This window comes from Staurois parvus, unplaced genomic scaffold (assembly GCF_062004578.1).
Source record: "Staurois parvus isolate SC_StPar_1 unplaced genomic scaffold, SC_StPar_1.0 ptg000553l, whole genome shotgun sequence".
Lineage (NCBI taxonomy): Eukaryota > Metazoa > Chordata > Amphibia > Anura > Ranidae > Staurois > Staurois parvus.
The window spans coordinates 993,406-1,011,336 of record NW_028318349.1 but is presented as its reverse complement, the minus strand read 5'-3'; the positions used below and the strand labels follow the sequence as shown (position 1 = coordinate 1,011,336).

At 42.3% G+C, this 17,931-nt stretch overlaps 1 protein-coding gene across 1 annotated transcript in view; it reads right to left on the bottom strand.

The window, feature by feature from the left end:
- The window catches only part of NUBPL (NUBP iron-sulfur cluster assembly factor, mitochondrial), a 54,221-nt gene that overhangs the window by 35,453 nt on the left and 837 nt on the right, over window positions 1-17,931 (bottom strand). The gene's annotated exons all lie outside the window — the stretch shown is intronic.

Sequence of the window (17,931 nt, the reverse complement as noted above, 5' to 3'; positions counted from 1 at the left end):
TCTGCACCCTCCTCCATAACACGAATGTCCTCTGCACCCCTTCAAAGCACTGACCTCTGCACCCTCCTCCATAACACTAATGCCCTCTGCACCCTCCTCCATAACACGAATGTCCTCTGCACCCCTTCAAAGCACTGACCTCTGCACCCTCCTCCATAACACTAATGTCTTCTGCACCCTCCTCCATAACACTAATGTCCTCTGCACCCCTTCAAAGCACTGTTCTCTGCACCCTCCTCCATAACACTAATGTCCTCTGCACCCCTTCAAAGCACTGACCTCTGCCCCCCCCCCCCCCTCCATAGCACTGTCCTCTGCATTCCTCCCGTCCCGTAACAGTAGCATCCACTGCCCCCTCCATTGCACTATCCTCTGCACACCCCCCTCTTCCCCAGGAGTGTCCTGTGCCCCCATAGCTGTTTCCTCTGCCCCCCCTCCATAGTGCTGTCCTCTGCATACCCCCATCTTCCACAGCAGTGTCCTCTGCCCCCCCCCCGAAAGAAGTGTTCTCTATCCCCAAATGTAGTAACACAGCCGTGTGTAGGTGGCCCTATCCTTCCTTACACAGGCTGTACATCAGAGCGATTGGCAGCTCAGTGCTGGGTGGATGGCAGGAGCTGTCAGAGTTAACTTTGCATGTTAACAAGCGAATGATTGGTTGGTAGAACTGCCTAGCAACCAATCACCTGCTGGTTAATTTGCAAAATTAACTAATGTAGCTCCCGCCCTCCATCTGGCACTGTTTTGCCTCTCGCTCCACTCTACTATTAAAGCGGCGGAGGATGGGAGTTTAGCTCTGCTTTATTGTACAAATGTTTAATTTAAAAACTTGCAGATATTAAAATATGAGCGGCCAATAAAGAGAAGTGGTGCTAAAGCTAGCCAGGCTAGAATAAGCCAAATACTGTGCTGGTATTCTATAGAAATTCTGTATTGCTTACTTGCAATTGATTCTCCCAATGGCATTCTTTTCATTGTTCTAGTGTAACTTTGCATCTCTGCTGGAGGTATTCTAATACTTTTGGAACAAATCTACTGCATACTGCCAGTTCTAATAAAGTGTCAGCCCACCCAAAAGACATTTCAGTTCTTGCCAGTGCCTTCGAACTACTAATGTCTTCTAAAGCACGCTCACAGAGACACTCGCTCGTTCTCCTGAGTTTACAACTTTTCTCCCATGTTGAAGCCATTATAAGGGGCTCCTATTCTCCTTTCATCCGTATGTGGAATGCAGTAGGTGGAATGAGGTGGGAAAGGGAAGAGCCAGGAATTTGGACCGGGGAATCTGACTGCTAGAGACATTAAGAGATTTAAAGTGAACCTGACCTGGCCTAAGTTTTTTACTAAGATAACAATAGCGCTGAAGAGTACTTCTGAAGCCTCTGAGAATGCTAGACCCAGGGTGTACAGAGGGCCTGGATTCTGCACAGACAATATGACGCTTTAGGCACATCTACAACATGTATTGCATTACTCAAAGCCAGGGGCGGACTGACAACTCATGGGGCCCCCGGGCAATAGGGGATCATAGGGCCCCTGTGTCCTTGACCAAACTCAAAAAAGCCTATGAAAAAGGTACCAGGGGCATCTCATGGGGCCCCCTACTGACCCAGGGCCCTCGGGCAGTGCCCGAGTTTCCAAATGGTCAGTCCGCCCCTGCTCAAAGCCCATCCCACCCAGCCTAATAGGATAACCAGGGGAAATGGTAAGTGTGACAAAGTAGCTATACGATCACAAACATAGTGTGTGCCTCTTTAATGTAAGCATATCATTACAACAGACACAAAATACCTGCACCAGCCTTTAGGGCTTGTTCACACCAAATGTGGTGAAATTATGCCAAGCAGCGTACCCCAGTGCAGTCCTATCAAAAACAAGGAAAAATGCCTTGCTTCCTAGCAGGCCAGTTCACATCAGCCCATTGCGATGGTATGCAGTGTAAAAAAATAAAAATATATCATGCATTACTTCTTTTCAAAACAATGTGGTGCAATGTAGTCCATCACATCACTCAACAGTGTGGCTAACAACCCATGCAGTTTAAAATAGAATTTAAAGTCAAAACATGTGTATATATATATATATATATATATATATATATATATATATATATATATACACACACACACACACACACACACACACACACACACACACACACACACACACACACACACACACATTATATATATATATATATATATATATATATATTATATATACACACATATATACACACACACACACACACACACACACACATATATACCTATACATACATTCTGCTGGCACTGGGGAGCTACAGTTCATTGAGGGAACCATGAATGCCAGTAGGTACTGTGACATACTGAAGCAGAGCATGATCCCCTCCCTTCAGAGACTGGGCCGCAGGGCAGTATTCCAACATAATAACAACCCCAAACACACCTCCAAGACTACCACTGCCTTGCTAAAGAAGCTGAGGGTAAAGGTGATGGACTGGCCAAGCATGTCTCCAGACCTAAACCCTATTGAACATCTGTGGGGCATCCTCAAATGGAAGGTGGAGGAGCGCAAGGTCTCTAACATCCACCAGCTCCGTGATGTTGTCATGGAGGAGTGGAAGAGGAGTCCAGTGGCAACCTGTGAAGCTCTGGTGAACTCCATGCCCAAGAGGGTTAAGGCAGTGCTGGAAAATAATGGTGGCCACACAAAATATTGACACTTTGGGCCCAATTTGGACATTTTCACTTAGGGGTGTACTCACTTTTGTTGCCAGCAGTTTAGACATTAATATTCAAATAAAAATAAAAAAATGCAGCGCTTGAGTGTATAATACAGGGAATTAGCATGAATAACAGATTTAAATGTTCATATTTCAACATGCACCAGATTCCACATTCTTAAATTGTTAAAACAATAATCAGATGAGTAATGAAGATCTATCCGTCTAATCAAGGTGCATATAGTGATGGTGATGCTAAAATCATAAGTTCTGTGATGTATCCAAAGAAATCCGTGACTTCCGTGATAGGGGAATGACTGTATAATGCACTAACCAGATAGCGCAAGTACATGCGCATTGGAGTATAATGACCTACTCCTGGTCACAGCCAGATGGTCCTCAGCGTGAAGCCCTCAAGGACACCAGTGCACCACTCTTGCCGTCTCCTACCACCAGGGGGGGTGCGCCTCTTTACAGTAACACGAAATCACTTTGTATCCTCTATCGCCAGGATTGGTGTACTTTCTTATCAGGAGATCATCTCAGGGGCTCAGCAATAAGACCCAAAAGAAAGAAATCTTGATAGTGTAGTATTTTATTCAAAGGTAAAAAAGTAAGTAATACACTTACATGGTAATGTCCAAAAAGCTGATGCATAGAATCCAAAAAGATGGCCGACAGTCAGATGCATGAAACCAGTGGATAATAAATGGTGTGAGAGGTGTCCTTATCCCTAACGCGTTTCGTGGCAATGGCACATTATCAAAGGGAATGTGCCTCTCAACCATGGTCCCTTATATATAGAGGACCTCTTAATTGTGAAAAGACGCATTTCCGCGTCATTTTAGCGCTACTGCGCATGCGCGAGGCTAAGACGCCCGCGCATGCGCAATGCAAGCCTCCCGCGTCATCGCGGATAACCCGCGCATGCGCAGATCGTATCCCACGGCCATTTTATAGAAGACCAAGACTGCAGAGCCAGAGAAAGGGATCCACAGCCCAGATAAAAGAAGGGGTTGTGATGGGAGAGAACACACCTAGCACAATTGACAATGCCAGGAGATCTCAGCATAATACCAATCAATTGGGGATAGTGAGGAGGAGATAACTATATCAAGCAAAGGGATAAACCATGCCAAGTGCTGGTTGCAAATACTGAATCTTGGTGTGGTAGAACTACAAGTACCAGCCCCCTATATTCATGCAAAGATGCCAGGGGCCATCATTATAGATTATTAAAAGTTACACACAACACCAGAAATTCCATAAAAGGAAAGTTAAAATCGACAATAATTAAAAACACGATTACACACAGCCAATGCAATGCGCAAAATATAAAAAATATATAATAAGCGAACAGTCATATAAATAATGATAATCATATGATCTAATTATTACTGATGATCATAGACATAATATAAATGGTCATGAAACATAATGAAAATTAAAAATGAAATAAAACCACAATATCAAAATAGCCCCTAGGATATTCCCTAGGAAACTATGATTAAAACAAAAGCAACCCCATATGGATCACTGGGGGCGTTAATCCCTAACCTTGTGGGACATATCCACGTCAAAATTCGTGTACCAGTGGTAAAAATGGATAATTAGGATAATTTGGATGACAACCAGTGCGAATAGTGCGTATTGAACAGAAAAGGAAGAATAAGCCCATCATCCAGCTGATTGGTGGAAGAGGGGGGGGGGGAGGGAGAAGCCCCTCGAGGTAAGATAATGATGTTATAAAACCATAGTTTCCCCCGGAAACCCTAAAGATACATCAATGTCGATAATATGTACATACTGGATATTTGTTGAGATGAAGCAAGGACAACCCAAAAGGAATTACCTGGTATCCAAGAAACAATTTATGTCCACATCAATATTTAACCCATGTGGGGCAAGTGTTCTTAATAAAAAAATCCATTTAGTTTCAAGTTTTGAAACTGCTCTTAACTTGTGTACTCCTCTCCAGTGTTTATGTATTGTGTCAATTCCTATAAATCTCAAGCCATGTGGGTTCTTATTATGCGCTTGGCGGAAATGCAAGGAAAGTGAATGTTCCTTGAACCCCTTGTTAATATTCTTAAGGTGCTCCCTCAATCTGTCACGAAGTCTCCTAATAGTCCGTCCCACGTATTGCTTACCGCATGTACACTCCAATAGGTATACAACATGGGTACTATTGCACGTGATGGTAGATTGAATTTCATATGTTTTACCAGTTGTGTTGGAGTTAAATGTGGTTACTGGATATTTATGAATTCCATTATTAGTGCATAGCATGCATTTATTACAGGGGAAGAACCCTTTCCGGTTGAAGAAAAAGGAAAGTTGTTTTGGTGGGTTAACAATGTTGGGGGCCAAGGTGTTTCTCAGAGGTGGTGCCCTACGGTAAGTGATTTCGGGGGCTTCCGGTAAATGACTCCCTAGCACCGGATCATCTTTAAGAATTCTCCAGTTCTTTCTGATAATGCTAGCTACATCCCTAAATTGAGTAGAAAAGTCAGTGATAAAAGGGCAGTATCTCTCAGTGTTAGTCTTTTGCTTAGTAATGATAAGACTATCTCTATTCATGCCCCCCACCTTGTCCCTCTCAACCTCGAGCATATTGGCGTTATAGCCTTTTTCAACGAATCTCCGTTTAAGATCTCAGATTGGAGGACATAGTCCTCTTTTTTGTCACAATTTCTGTAGATCCGAAGAAACTGTCCCCTTGGTATGTTGCTCAACCATCTCGGATGATGACAACTATCTTTAGGGATAAAGCTATTCCTGTCTGATGATTTAAAATAACTCCTGGACAAAATTTTCGGGCCCTCAATGTATAATGTCAGGTCAAGAAAATTGATTTCCTGATTACTATATTGAAAGGTAAGTTTAATATTCATATCATTGAGATTCAATGTAGTAAAGAAGTTGTTCAAGGTAAATTCATCCCCTTCCCATAGGAGTAAAATATCGTCGATGTACCGACGGTAAAACAATAATTGTGGCCACTCTCTGGAATAGATGAGATCCTCCTCCCATCTTGCCATAAATAAATTGGCAAGACTCGGGGCAAACTTCGCGCCCATGGCAACTCCAGTGATTTGTAAGTAAAATTTGTTACTAAACCAAAAGTAGTTGTGGTTCATGGTGTAGTCAAGAAGTTCTAGCAGAAATGCCTTTTGTAAGGTTGGTATATCGTTAGCTGTATTAAGATAATATTCAGCAGCGGCTAGTCCATCATCATGGTTAATGTTGCTGTACAAAGCCGCGACATCAGCGGTAACAAGGAAGGTGGGTTGCTTCAAAGTGACCTCTCTGATGTCTGCCAACACCTGTTTTGTGTCTTTGAGGAAAGCAGGGGTAGTGCAGACCAAGGGTTGGAGAAAAAAGTCAATAAATTCACCCACGCGGGAGCACAAAGAGCCGATTCCACTAATGATGGGGCGGCCAGGGGGATTCACAGGATCTTTGTGAACCTTTGGTAAACAGTATATGACCGGTAATCGGGGGGCAGCGGGACATAGGTAGTCCTTTTCTTTACCATTAATAATCCCCTGTTCAAAACCTCTTTTCAATATCACCTTTAAAAGTTTTTTGTACGTAATAAGGGGGTTATTAAGTAACTCTTTATAACTCTTTATAGGTATTCGTGTCCTTAACGATATTCCCTACCTGTAGGAGGTAGAAGCTTTTATCCATCACTACTACACCTCCCCCCTTATCCGCTGGCCGTATTACCAGATCCTTTTCTTCTAGTAGACTTTTAACCATTATGTCTATTTGTTTCTTATTGTTAAAATGGTGGCGTTTGGTCTTAACCCTTAAATTCTCCAGGTCGTTAAGAACCATACTTTTAAAAATATTCACATGTGAATGAGCAGGGGGATTAAAAAGGGATGCATTCCTCAAGTTAGAGGCCTTACATATATTAGCATTCGAAATAGTACTAACTCGATTCAAGGGATTCTTGAGGAAATGTCTCTTAAGGGACAATTTCCTCGTAAACCTATGGATGTCAATGTATGTATTGAATTTATTCAACTTGGATGGTGGAGCATATTTTAAACCTTTGTTTAATAGATTAAGTTCCTTGTCTGTTAGAGTGGAACTACTAATATTAAAGATGCCATCATTATTCATACTCTTCTCTTTTTGTCTATTGACACGTTTTCCTGCTCGTCTTCCTCTTGCCTTAGGTTTCTTTTTTTGCCTGTACCTCTCCCTAAAAAAGGATTTGGTGTATGTTGTTGTTGGGGTCTGGGTGAATAATAATGATGATTGGAGGGAGCATTGCGATTATCATAATTGGAATATTGCATATTTCTTTTTTACCTTTGAATAAAATACTACACTATCAAGATTTCTTTCTTTTGGGTCTTATTGCTGAGCCCCTGAGATGATCTCCTGATAAGAAAGTACACCAATCCTGGCGATAGAGGATACAAAGTGATTTCGTGTTACTGTAAAGAGGCGCACCCCCCCTGGTGGTAGGAGACGGCAAGAGTGGTGCACTGGTGTCCTTGAGGGCTTCACGCTGAGGACCATCTGGCTGTGACCAGGAGTAGGTCATTATACTCCAATGCGCATGTACTTGCGCTATCTGGTTAGTGCATTATACAGTCATTCCCCTATCACGGAAGTCACGGATTTCTTTGGATACATCACAGAACTTATGATTTTAGCATCACCATCACTATATGCACCTTGATTAGACGGATAGATCTTCATTACTCATCTGATTATTGTTTTAACAATTTAAGAATGTGGAATCTGGTGCATGTTGAAATATGAACATTTAAATCTGTTATTCATGCTAATTCCCTGTATTATACACTCAAGCGCTGCATTTTTTTATTTTTATTTGAATTTTGATGAATGGGGTATACGAGGTTTACCTATATGCTAGCAGCTTGAATCCTATCATATCCAGCGCTCGTCCCTCTCTTCATATATAGTTTAGACATTAATGGCTGTGTGCCGAGTTATTTTGAGGGGACAGCACATTTACACTGTTATACAAGCTGTATGCTCACTACTTTACATTGTAGCAAAGTGTCATTTCTTCAGTGTTGTCACATGAAAAGATATAATAAAATATTTACAAAAATGTGAGGGGTGTACTCACTTCTGTAAGATACTGTATATATATATATATATATATATATATATATATATATATATATATATATATATACAGTGGGGATCGAAAGTTTGGGCACCCCAGCTAAAAATTTGTATTAATGTGCATAAAGAAGCCAAGGAAAGATGGAAAAATCTCCAAAAGGCATCAAATTACAGATTAGACATTCTTATAATATGTCAACAAAAGTTAGATTTTATTTCCATCATTTACACTTTCAAAATAACAGAAAACAAAAAAATGGCGTCTGCAAAAGTTTGGGCACCCTGCAGAGTTAATATCTTGTACTGCCCCCTTTGGCAAGTATCACAGCTTGTAAACGCTTTTTGTAGCCAGCCAAGAGTCTTTCAATTCTTGCTTGAGGTATATTTGCCCATTCTTCCTTACAAAAGTCTTCCAGTTCTTTGAGATTTCTGGGCTGTCTGTCACGCACTGCTCTTTTAAGGTCTATCCATAGATTTTCAATTATGTTGAGGTCAGGAGATTGTAAAGGCCATGGCAAAACCTTCAGTTTACGCCTCTTGATGTAATCCCCCGTGGATTTCGAAGGTGTGTTTAGGATCATTATCCATTTGTAGAAGACATCCTCTCTTTAACTTCAGCTTTTTCACAGATGGCATCAAGTTACCATCCAAAATTTGCTGAAATTTTTTTGAATCCATTTTTCCTTCTACTCGTGAGATGTTCCCTGTGCCACTGGCTGCAACACAACCCCAAAGTATGATTGATCCAACCCCATGCTTAACAGTTGGACAGAGATTCTTTTCATTAAATTCTGTGCCCCTTCTTCTCCAAACGTACCTTTGCTCATTCCGGCCAAAAAGTTCAATTTTAACCTCATCGGTCCACAGAACTTTTTTCCAAAATGCATCAGGCTTGTCTATATGTTCATTTGCAAAGTTCAAACGATGATTTTTGTGGTGAGGACGTAGAAGAGGTTTTCTTCTGATGACTCTTCCATGAAGACCATATTTGTACAAGTATCTCTTTATAGTGGAATAGTGTACCACAACTCCAGTGTCTGCCAGATCTTTCTGGAGGGATCGTGCAGTCAAACGTGGGTTTTGAATTGTTTTTCTCACAATCCTGCGAGCTGTTCTGTCTGATGTTTTTCTTGGTCTTCCAGATCTTGCTTTAACTTCCACTGTTCCTGATGACTGCCATTTCTTAATTACATTCCGAACAGAGGATATTGACATCTGAAAACGCTTTGCTATCTTCTTATAGCCTTCTCCAGCTTTGTGAGCGTCAAATATTTTCAGTTTTCTAGACAACTGCTTAGAAGAACCCATGGTGCTGATTGTTGGGGCAAGGTCAGATGAGTCTGGGCATTTAAAACCTTTGAGATTGACATAACCTGGTCTTCTCAGACGATGAATGAGAACAATCCATGACACTGGCAGGTCTCAGCTTGGCAAAGGGGGCAGTGCATGCTATAAATTCTGCAGGGTGCCCAAACTTTTGCAGACGCCATTTTTTTGTTTTCTGTTATTTTGAAAGTGTAAATGATCTTTCCCTGGCTTCTTTATGCACATTAATACAAATTTTTAGCTGGGGTGCCCAAACGTTCGATCCCCACTGTATATATATAACATTTTTGATCACATTCCTTCTGTTCTCAGCTACATAAGAGCTGGGGAAGGAGAAACAGCAATACACTGATCTTCCCAGTGCAAGGCTGTGCAGGGGAGGTGTGTCAGGATAAGTGTAAACATTGGAAAAGAGAATGCTGAGTTCCCATTACAACTAGAGAACTGACCATGCTGTGCTCTCCTACTTAGTGTGGTCAGATTTACTAGGAAAGAAGAGGGACTGGCAGATACACCAGGGATTTCACACAAAGGAAGCAATACACAGAGAACAGGATTTTTTTTTCCATACAAGAGCATGGTACATCAGGCACATATCAGGAATATGAAATATTGAGTTTACATGTCACTTTGTGATGTTTGAATTAAGTTTGCTATAAAACTTAACATGTGATGCGCTGGGATCGGTGCATCCTACTGCACAGTAGGCGCTGCATTCTATTGTAGCTGCTCCTGTGAACGGGCCCTTGTAAGGCAGAAACGGTTTCATGCTTTGCCTCTCAAAACTCGGTTCAATTAGTTAAACCATTTTCACCCAGCCCAGGTGTCCCTTTCATAGGGTCTGTATGCCCGAGGGTCAGGAAGGACCAGCCACATCATGTGACCACTGTATTTGGTTGCCAAAGTGGTCTCATGATCAGGAGCTGGTTCGGCTAACTCCTGTTTATTAGTGCAGACAGAGAACGGTCTTTGACGGCTTTGTTACTGTGCGGGGAGAGCACTCTCAGCACAGAAAGCATGAATCCATATGTGCGGCATGTGGGCATTAAAATCCACCCTCTTTGCTGCTGCATTATGTGGGTGGCAAGAGGTTAATGTGAGCTCTGGCTGAAAGATGAAGCCCTACCAGTTGCCTGATGCCCACACCTCATGGCCAACAAAGGCATTCTCAGTGGGGATGGCAGATGGCGGGGTTTGGTCTTTAACCACTTCGCGCCAGTGCATCCCGGTCCTTTAAGAGTTTCAGAAGTTGGAAGGCGGGCGGGGTTTTAGGGTCATGTGACTGCCGTGATTCGCCATCACATGATCGTAAAAGGTCTCGATGGCAAGGGGAGATCAGGACCTTTCCATGAGTCACAGACATATGTGCTGGGAACGCACAGGGCACGCGCTCTCAGCACATATGTATTTTCTAATGGCACGCAAATATGCAGCCGCTCAGCGTCAAGGCCCAAACGCCGAGAGGCCGCATATTTGTGTGCGCTCGGCGTCAAGGGGTTAAGACAGGCCCCACAGTAACAAAGCGAAGCCTTTTACCAAGAGGCACACAGAATGAGATTTTGTGTGACAGACATTTTCTACTCTTAGGCAGAACTCTTCCTTCAGTGCTAGGGAAATACATCATATACACCAATCTGCCATAACTTTATGACCACCCATCTAGTATTGAGTAGGTTCCCCTTTTACTGCCAAAACATCTCCTTTTGCCGCGAAAACAGCCCTGACCTGTCGAGGCATGGATGCCACTAGACCTCTGGGGGTATGCTGTGGTATCTGGCATCAAGCCGTCAGTAACAGATCCTTCAAAGTAATACTTCAGGGTTTTTTTTTTTTTTTTTAAATAAACATGTTATACTTACCTGCTCTGAGCAATGGTATTGCACAGAGTGGTCCTGAACCTCCTTCTGGGGTCCCCTGCCAGTGCTCTCAACTCCTCCTCTCTTCTGTGTGTCCCCATAGCAAGTTGTGTGCTATGGGGGCATATGTGTGGGATTGATCCAGAGACGGGCTGTGTGAATCCATTGAAATACGCAACATGGCTTGGTTTTGGCCCCCCAATAGCGCGACTCGGCTATGCCCCCTAGTCCCTGCTCACAGGATTTGATTGACAGCAGCAGGAGCTAATGGTTCCTGCTGCTATCAGAGCCTCCTGTGAATACAGAAAGAGGGGAGAAGAGCTGTTGCAGACAGAAAAGTGCTCAATCAAGAGAAGACTTAGTTAAGTGTTGGGGGGGGCTTTGGCAGGAGTTCTATTAAAAGTTTTTTTACCTTAATGTAGAGAATGCATTAAGTTACAGTGGTAGTAAACCGCAAAAAAAAAAAAATCCCAAAATTTTCCCCTGCAAAATAACAGCATAATATGCTAGTATGCATCGCATACTAGAACATTATGAAAGATTTGCCTTAGAACGAAGCCCTCCAGCGGTGCACTGTCACCGCTGTAGGCGCCTCCATCTTCACCCGGTCTTCCTTCGGGGTTAGCGGGCCATGGCTTCTTTACCGGCCTAGCTGCGATAACGTCACTCCCGTGCATGCACACAGGAGTCATGGCTCTCTCAATGGACAGCACACCGTCCATTGAGAGCCTAGTGCACATGTGCCGGTGATGTCACCGGCTGCTGCTATAGTAAATATCTCCTAAATGGTGTACCTACAGGTATGCCCTGTTTTAGGTATAAGTAAGCAGGTAGGCTTTACTACCACTTAAAAAAACTTTTGCCTTTCGAATCACTTTAACCTGTCAGTGGTCATAAAGTTATGGCTGATCAGTATACAGTGTAAGCAATAAAGGGGCAATGGTCCTTGTGTTACCTACTTTACCTGCAAAGAACCTTCATGATAGAGAGATTCAAAATATAACATTTTGGAAAACATCTTTAATAATGCATCAAACTGTCTATACATCCTGTACCAAAGACGTTTTACCAGATTCAACAACATTAAGTAGAGTGTAAATCATTTAAAACTGGATACTATGCTCAGCAGTTTCTAGCAAAACAAAATACTGCAAATACAGATGCTTTCAAGAATGTGCAATCACCAGAAAATCTTTGTTTTTGGAAAGCACTGATGCTTTCTTATCAAGGCAACATTGTATTTATTATAAAAGGAAGAACTTAAGGAGTGAATGTGATTATGGATAACAACTTCTATCCCCCTACATCAGCATTTCTTTTACCTCAGGAGGAACCCTTGCAATAATTTTCAGCTCTCAGGGAACACCACTAAATTGTTTCATTGATGGTCAGTAAAAAATGCCTACTTACAGTGGTCATCAGAGTGCCACCCTTACAGTTGGCTAAAAAGATCATTGGCTACATGCCACTGACTTTGCCAAGTGGCATTGGCCCTGGACCTACACTATATTGCCAAAAGTATTTGACGCCTGACTTTACACACACATGAACTTTAATGGCATCCCAGTCTTAGTCTGTAGGGTTCAATATTGAGTTGGCGAACCCTTTGCAGCTATAACAGCTTCAACTCTTCTGGGAAGGCTGTCCACAAGGTTTAGGAGTGTCTATGGGAATGTTTGACCATTCTTCCAGAAGTGCATTTGTGAGGTCAGGTCTGGCTCGCAGTCTCCACTCTAATTCATCCCAAAGGTGTTCTATCAGGTTGAGGTCAGGACTCTGTGCAGGCCAGTCAAGTTCCTCCACCCCAAACTCGCTCATCCATGTCTTTATAGACCTTGCTTTGTGCACTGGTGCGCAGTCATGTTGGAACAGGAAGGGGCCATCCCCAAACTGTTCCCACAAAGTTGGGAGCATGAAATTGTCCAAAGTGTCTTTGTATGCTGATGTCTTACGAGTCCCTTTCACTGGAACTAAGGGACCAAGTCGAACCCCTAAAAAACAACCCCACACCATAATCCCCCCTCCACCAAACTTTACACTTGGCACAATGCAGTCAGGCAAGTACCGTTCTCCTGACAACCGCTAAACCCAGACATGTCCATCAGATTGCCATACAGAGAAGTGTGATTTGTCACTCCAGAGAACACGTCTCCACTGGTCTAGAGGCCAGTGGCAGCGTGCTTTACACCACTACATCCGACGCTTTGCATTGTACTTGGTGATGTAAGGCTTGGATGCAGCTGCTCGGCCATGGAAACCCATAAAGATCTCTACGCACTGTTGTTGTGCTAATCTGAAGGGCACATGAAGTTTGGAGGTCTTTAGCTATTGACTCTGCAGACAGTTGGTGGCTTCTGTGCACTGTGTGCTTCAGCTTGTGCTGACCCCGCTCTGTCATTTTACATGGTCTACCATTTCGTGGCCGAGTTGCTGTTATTCCCAGTTGCTTCCACTTTGTTATAATACCACTAACAACTGACCGTGGAATACTTAGTAGCAAGGACGATTCATGGATTAACTTATTGCACAGGTGGCAACCTATCACGGTACCACTAAGTCAATCACGTAGGATCGGCAACAAAGTGGGAAAAAACTGTAGAAACTTTATTTGAATACAGTATAAAACCGTTCCAGAAGACAAGCAACATTAACGCTTTTCAGTCATACAAGACCTTGTTGCCAATCCTACGTGATTGACTCATTGGGTCGGCGGATGGAGACCGTGGAAATAGCACGGCGAGATTTATACTCCTCCTGGAATTTGTTATGAGGGTTGTAGCACTTGCCCTTTACATGTGTATCACGGTACCACGCTTAAATTCACTGACCTCCTGAGAACGACCCATTCTTTCACAAATGTTTGTAGAAGCAGTCTGCATGCCATGGTGCTTGATTTTATGCACCTGTGGCCATGGAGGTGATTGGAAAACCTGAATACTTTTGGCAATATAGTGTATGTAGACACCATCAAATGGGAGGTCAATAAGCTGTAACTCAAGGAATCCCTAGCAACTTCTAGAGGAAACTTCCATGGAACCCTGGTTGAGAAAGGCTGCCCTAGACCCGGTGAGTGCAGAATCTGAGAAGGACTTCTGTCAGATAAGCTAATGAGAAGATACAGCAATTTAGACAGAATTAGTTGTTTTAGAGAATAAGTGCATACATCTTTTCCTCCATTCCCTTCCCATCATTCATTCACAGACACAGGGTACAGAACCGATCTGAACAGCTCTGTACTATATAATTGATATCCAATCACAAATGTAAACAGTATACTGTTTACATTGGAGAGCCCAACTCTTCCTCTTACAACAGAAGGAAGGAGGACCAGTCATTAGCTCTGCAGATGCAGGGTAGGATGGGGTGTGATTGTGGAAACCATTTTAAATCTTTTACCTCCCCCATACATCTGCTCTCCATCTTGTATCTATGGTACCTGTACATCTACCCCTTCCCCCTCATTTTGCACCTCTGCACATTAACGTCTTCATCTCCATCCTCCCAATTATGTAACCAGTACATTAATCCCTTTACTTACTCCACTGTGTATGACCTATGATGCGGATACGTCTAGTGCACCATTACCAAGCTCCATGTTTTAGCCACCCTATTTCCAGCATGTTGCTTTATTTAAAAAAAAAACATTTAAAAAAATGACCTTGGGGTGTTTACTTTTTTTTTTTTAAAGGGGTCATTTCAGGGGTGTACTGTACTGGCATTTTTATTTGTGATAACGGAATAAGGAAAACTTTTTTTTCTAAAATGTTGGTCTTTTTTTCTTTTATATAATAACAAAATAACAAACCCATTAGTTCTTAACCCCTTCCCACCAACTGTACACACATATGTATATATATACATATATATAGAGATAGATATATATATATATATATATCTGTATCTGACCTTACGAAAGTGGGTCTTTATCCGTGAGGCTGAATATATGCACAGGCCGCTCACAGCCTAGAGACTGGGGTCTTGCTGAGAGCTCCGGGTCCTATACCAAAGATCAGAAAGTGGAAGGCCTGGATACTTATCATTGTGATAGCCTCTGATTGGCTATTAAAATGATCAGTCACTGTATAGGCTGCCCGAGTGTTATTTTTGGTCCTGATTATCAGTGTAAACAAGTGTACTGTCAGTCTTATTGATTATCGGCTCCCCTTTCTTCACACAGACACAGTGTGTAAGGAAAGAAATACCAATAACGAGCAAGTCTGTTCACATGTGACCAGTTGTGATTGGACTCAGCTGACCACATGATAGAGGGCCGCTGTGATTGGCCCTTTATTGTGATCTGAGATCAGCTGTGTTCAAAGAGCACAGTGGTCACAGAGCGCGCCAGATGCGTACATGTGGAAGGACGTCAATGGACAGCCTCTCACAACTGGAGACGCTGTAGCCGTCTCTCGACTATAGCGCAGTCACGAGGAGATAAAAAAGGTATAATCCACCTGGAAACAATCAGTAGCTGGGATGATATATACAGTATTGCTAACATGTCAGATTTGCAAAACTGTGTTCAGGTGTTAGGATTTGTTTTACCCTTGTCATGAACGGGTTAAATATGGCCAAAACAAAGCTCCATCCATCTCAAAAAATATACTATCGCAGCACTGAACACTGTTTGTGAATGTGATAGTATTTCAATACATGAGATTAGATGGTGGAAACAGATGCGATCGATAACTTATGATCGTATTTAACTACTTCCTGTCCCCCATAGCAGAAATACTGCTACAGGGAGGCACGGGTGCGCAAAATCATACATATGTGATTTTTCATCTCTGAATAGGGGGCGCACGAGTTGTGCCTGCGCCGCCATTCGCGACTGTCAATCACAGGGTACGGGACGGTGATTACTTGCTGGTGCCCGGTGATTTCCGACGGGGAGAACTATTTTGTTTACGAATAGTTTACCTCCCTGTCAGCTCGGGCACACTGCCTTCAATGGCTGTGCACAACACAGCCATCCAAAGCAGTGTGCTTACAGTGAAGCACACTGACACGGCCCCCTATGTAAAACACTCCTAGCACGCAGTTAACTCTTTCATCGCTCCTCATGTTAACCCCTTCTTGCCAAGTGCCGCTAATACAGTGTCAGTGCTTTTTTCTTTTAGCACTGACACTATATTGGTGTCACTGGGGATGTCAGTGACACCAAGTCAGTTCCACCCAGTGTCAGAATGCCTGCTGCAGTCCTGCTATAAGTCGCTGATCGCCGCCATTACTAGTGAAAAAAAAAATCCCAGTATCTATACCGCCATTTGTAAATGCTAAAACTTTCACATAAACCAATTAATTCACACATATTGGGATTTTTTTTTTTTTTTAGCAAAGACATGTAGCAGAATACATTTTGGCCTAAATTTATGACGAAATGATTTAATTTTTTCTACTGGACATGTTTAATAGCAAAAAGTCAAAAATATTGTTTTTTTTCTCAAAATTGTAGGTCTTTTTTTTTATAGCGCAAAAAAAAAAAACACACAGGCGATCAAAAACCTCCGAAAGAAAGCTCAATTCATGGGAAAAAAAGGACGTAAATTTAATTTCGGTGTAGCATTGCATGACTGCGCAATTGTCAGTTAAAGTAACACAGCGCCGTAACGCAAAAAATTGCCTGGTCAGGAAGGGGGTAAATCCTCAGAAGGGCAAGTGGTTAGGCAAATGTGGCACTCATGGGGAAAGCTCAAGTAACCCAGAATGCCTGCCGCAGTCCCGCTATAAGTCACCGATCGCCATCATTACTAGTATAAAAAAAAAAAAAACAGTAAAAAAAATTCCATTATCTATACCGCCATTTGTAGAGGCTATAACTTTCACGTAAACCAATTAATTCACACATATTGGGATTTTTTAGCAGAGGCATGTAGTAGAATACATTCTGGCCTAAATGTATGAGGAAATTTGATTAAATTTTTTTACTGTGCATGTTTAATAACAAAAAGTCAAAAATATTGTTTTTTTTATCAAAATTGTCGGTCTTTTTTTTTTATAGTGCAAAAAATAAAAAACACACAGCCGATCAAATACCACCGAAAGAAAGCTCAATTCGTGGTAAAAAAAAAGGCCGCAAATTTAATTTGGGTGCAGCATTGCATGACCGCGCAATTGTCAGTTAGCCTCCTTGGCGGTATTCCCGAGTGTAGCTCGGGGTAAAGTTTCAGTACCAAAAGCGGAAACCCCGAGTGTAGCTCGGGGTTACCATGTGGCGTTGTTCAGGGATTCCCTGCAGCGCTTACCTTGTCCTTTGCTCCCGCGATGTCCCTCCTGCAGTGTCCCCGGCCATCTCCTCCAGCCGATGCCAGCATCCGTGTTACGGTCCCTGTGACATTGGGACGTACGGGGGCCGGAACCGGCGGCAAATTTAAAAATTTTAAAAACTGTCATTTTTTTTGTAAACGAATATTACATAGCAAAACATTGCTGTTTCAAACCATTTCACATACATTTTGTCCCGAGTGCTTTGCCCTGTGCCCTGCCTACATTTTTACTGTTCTTTCTGCCTGGAAACTGAGAAATGTCCATGGCGTCCAAAAAGCGTCCCTTTATGTCAAAAGCGGTTTTAGACCAGCTAGAGAACAGCGATGGTAAATCAGTACCACTTGCAGAATTGAGTGATAATGATTCGTGGGGAAATTCGTCATCAGACACTGAAAACGATTCTGCGACTTTGCTCAGTGATGTGCGAACTTGGCGCTATATTTCAAATTTCAGTGTTTTAGGTTTGATTATATTATTGAATTAAAATGTATTATTATTTTTTAGGATTATTTATTAAATTATAATTTATGATTTCGTGTTTCAAGTTTTATCATATTCGGGATGTTTACTAGACTTTTGTTTGGACAGATTTCAGTGAGTTATTCCTAAAAATTACAGGCCTACAATAAAAAAAATACATATTTCCATGCAAAAAAATGG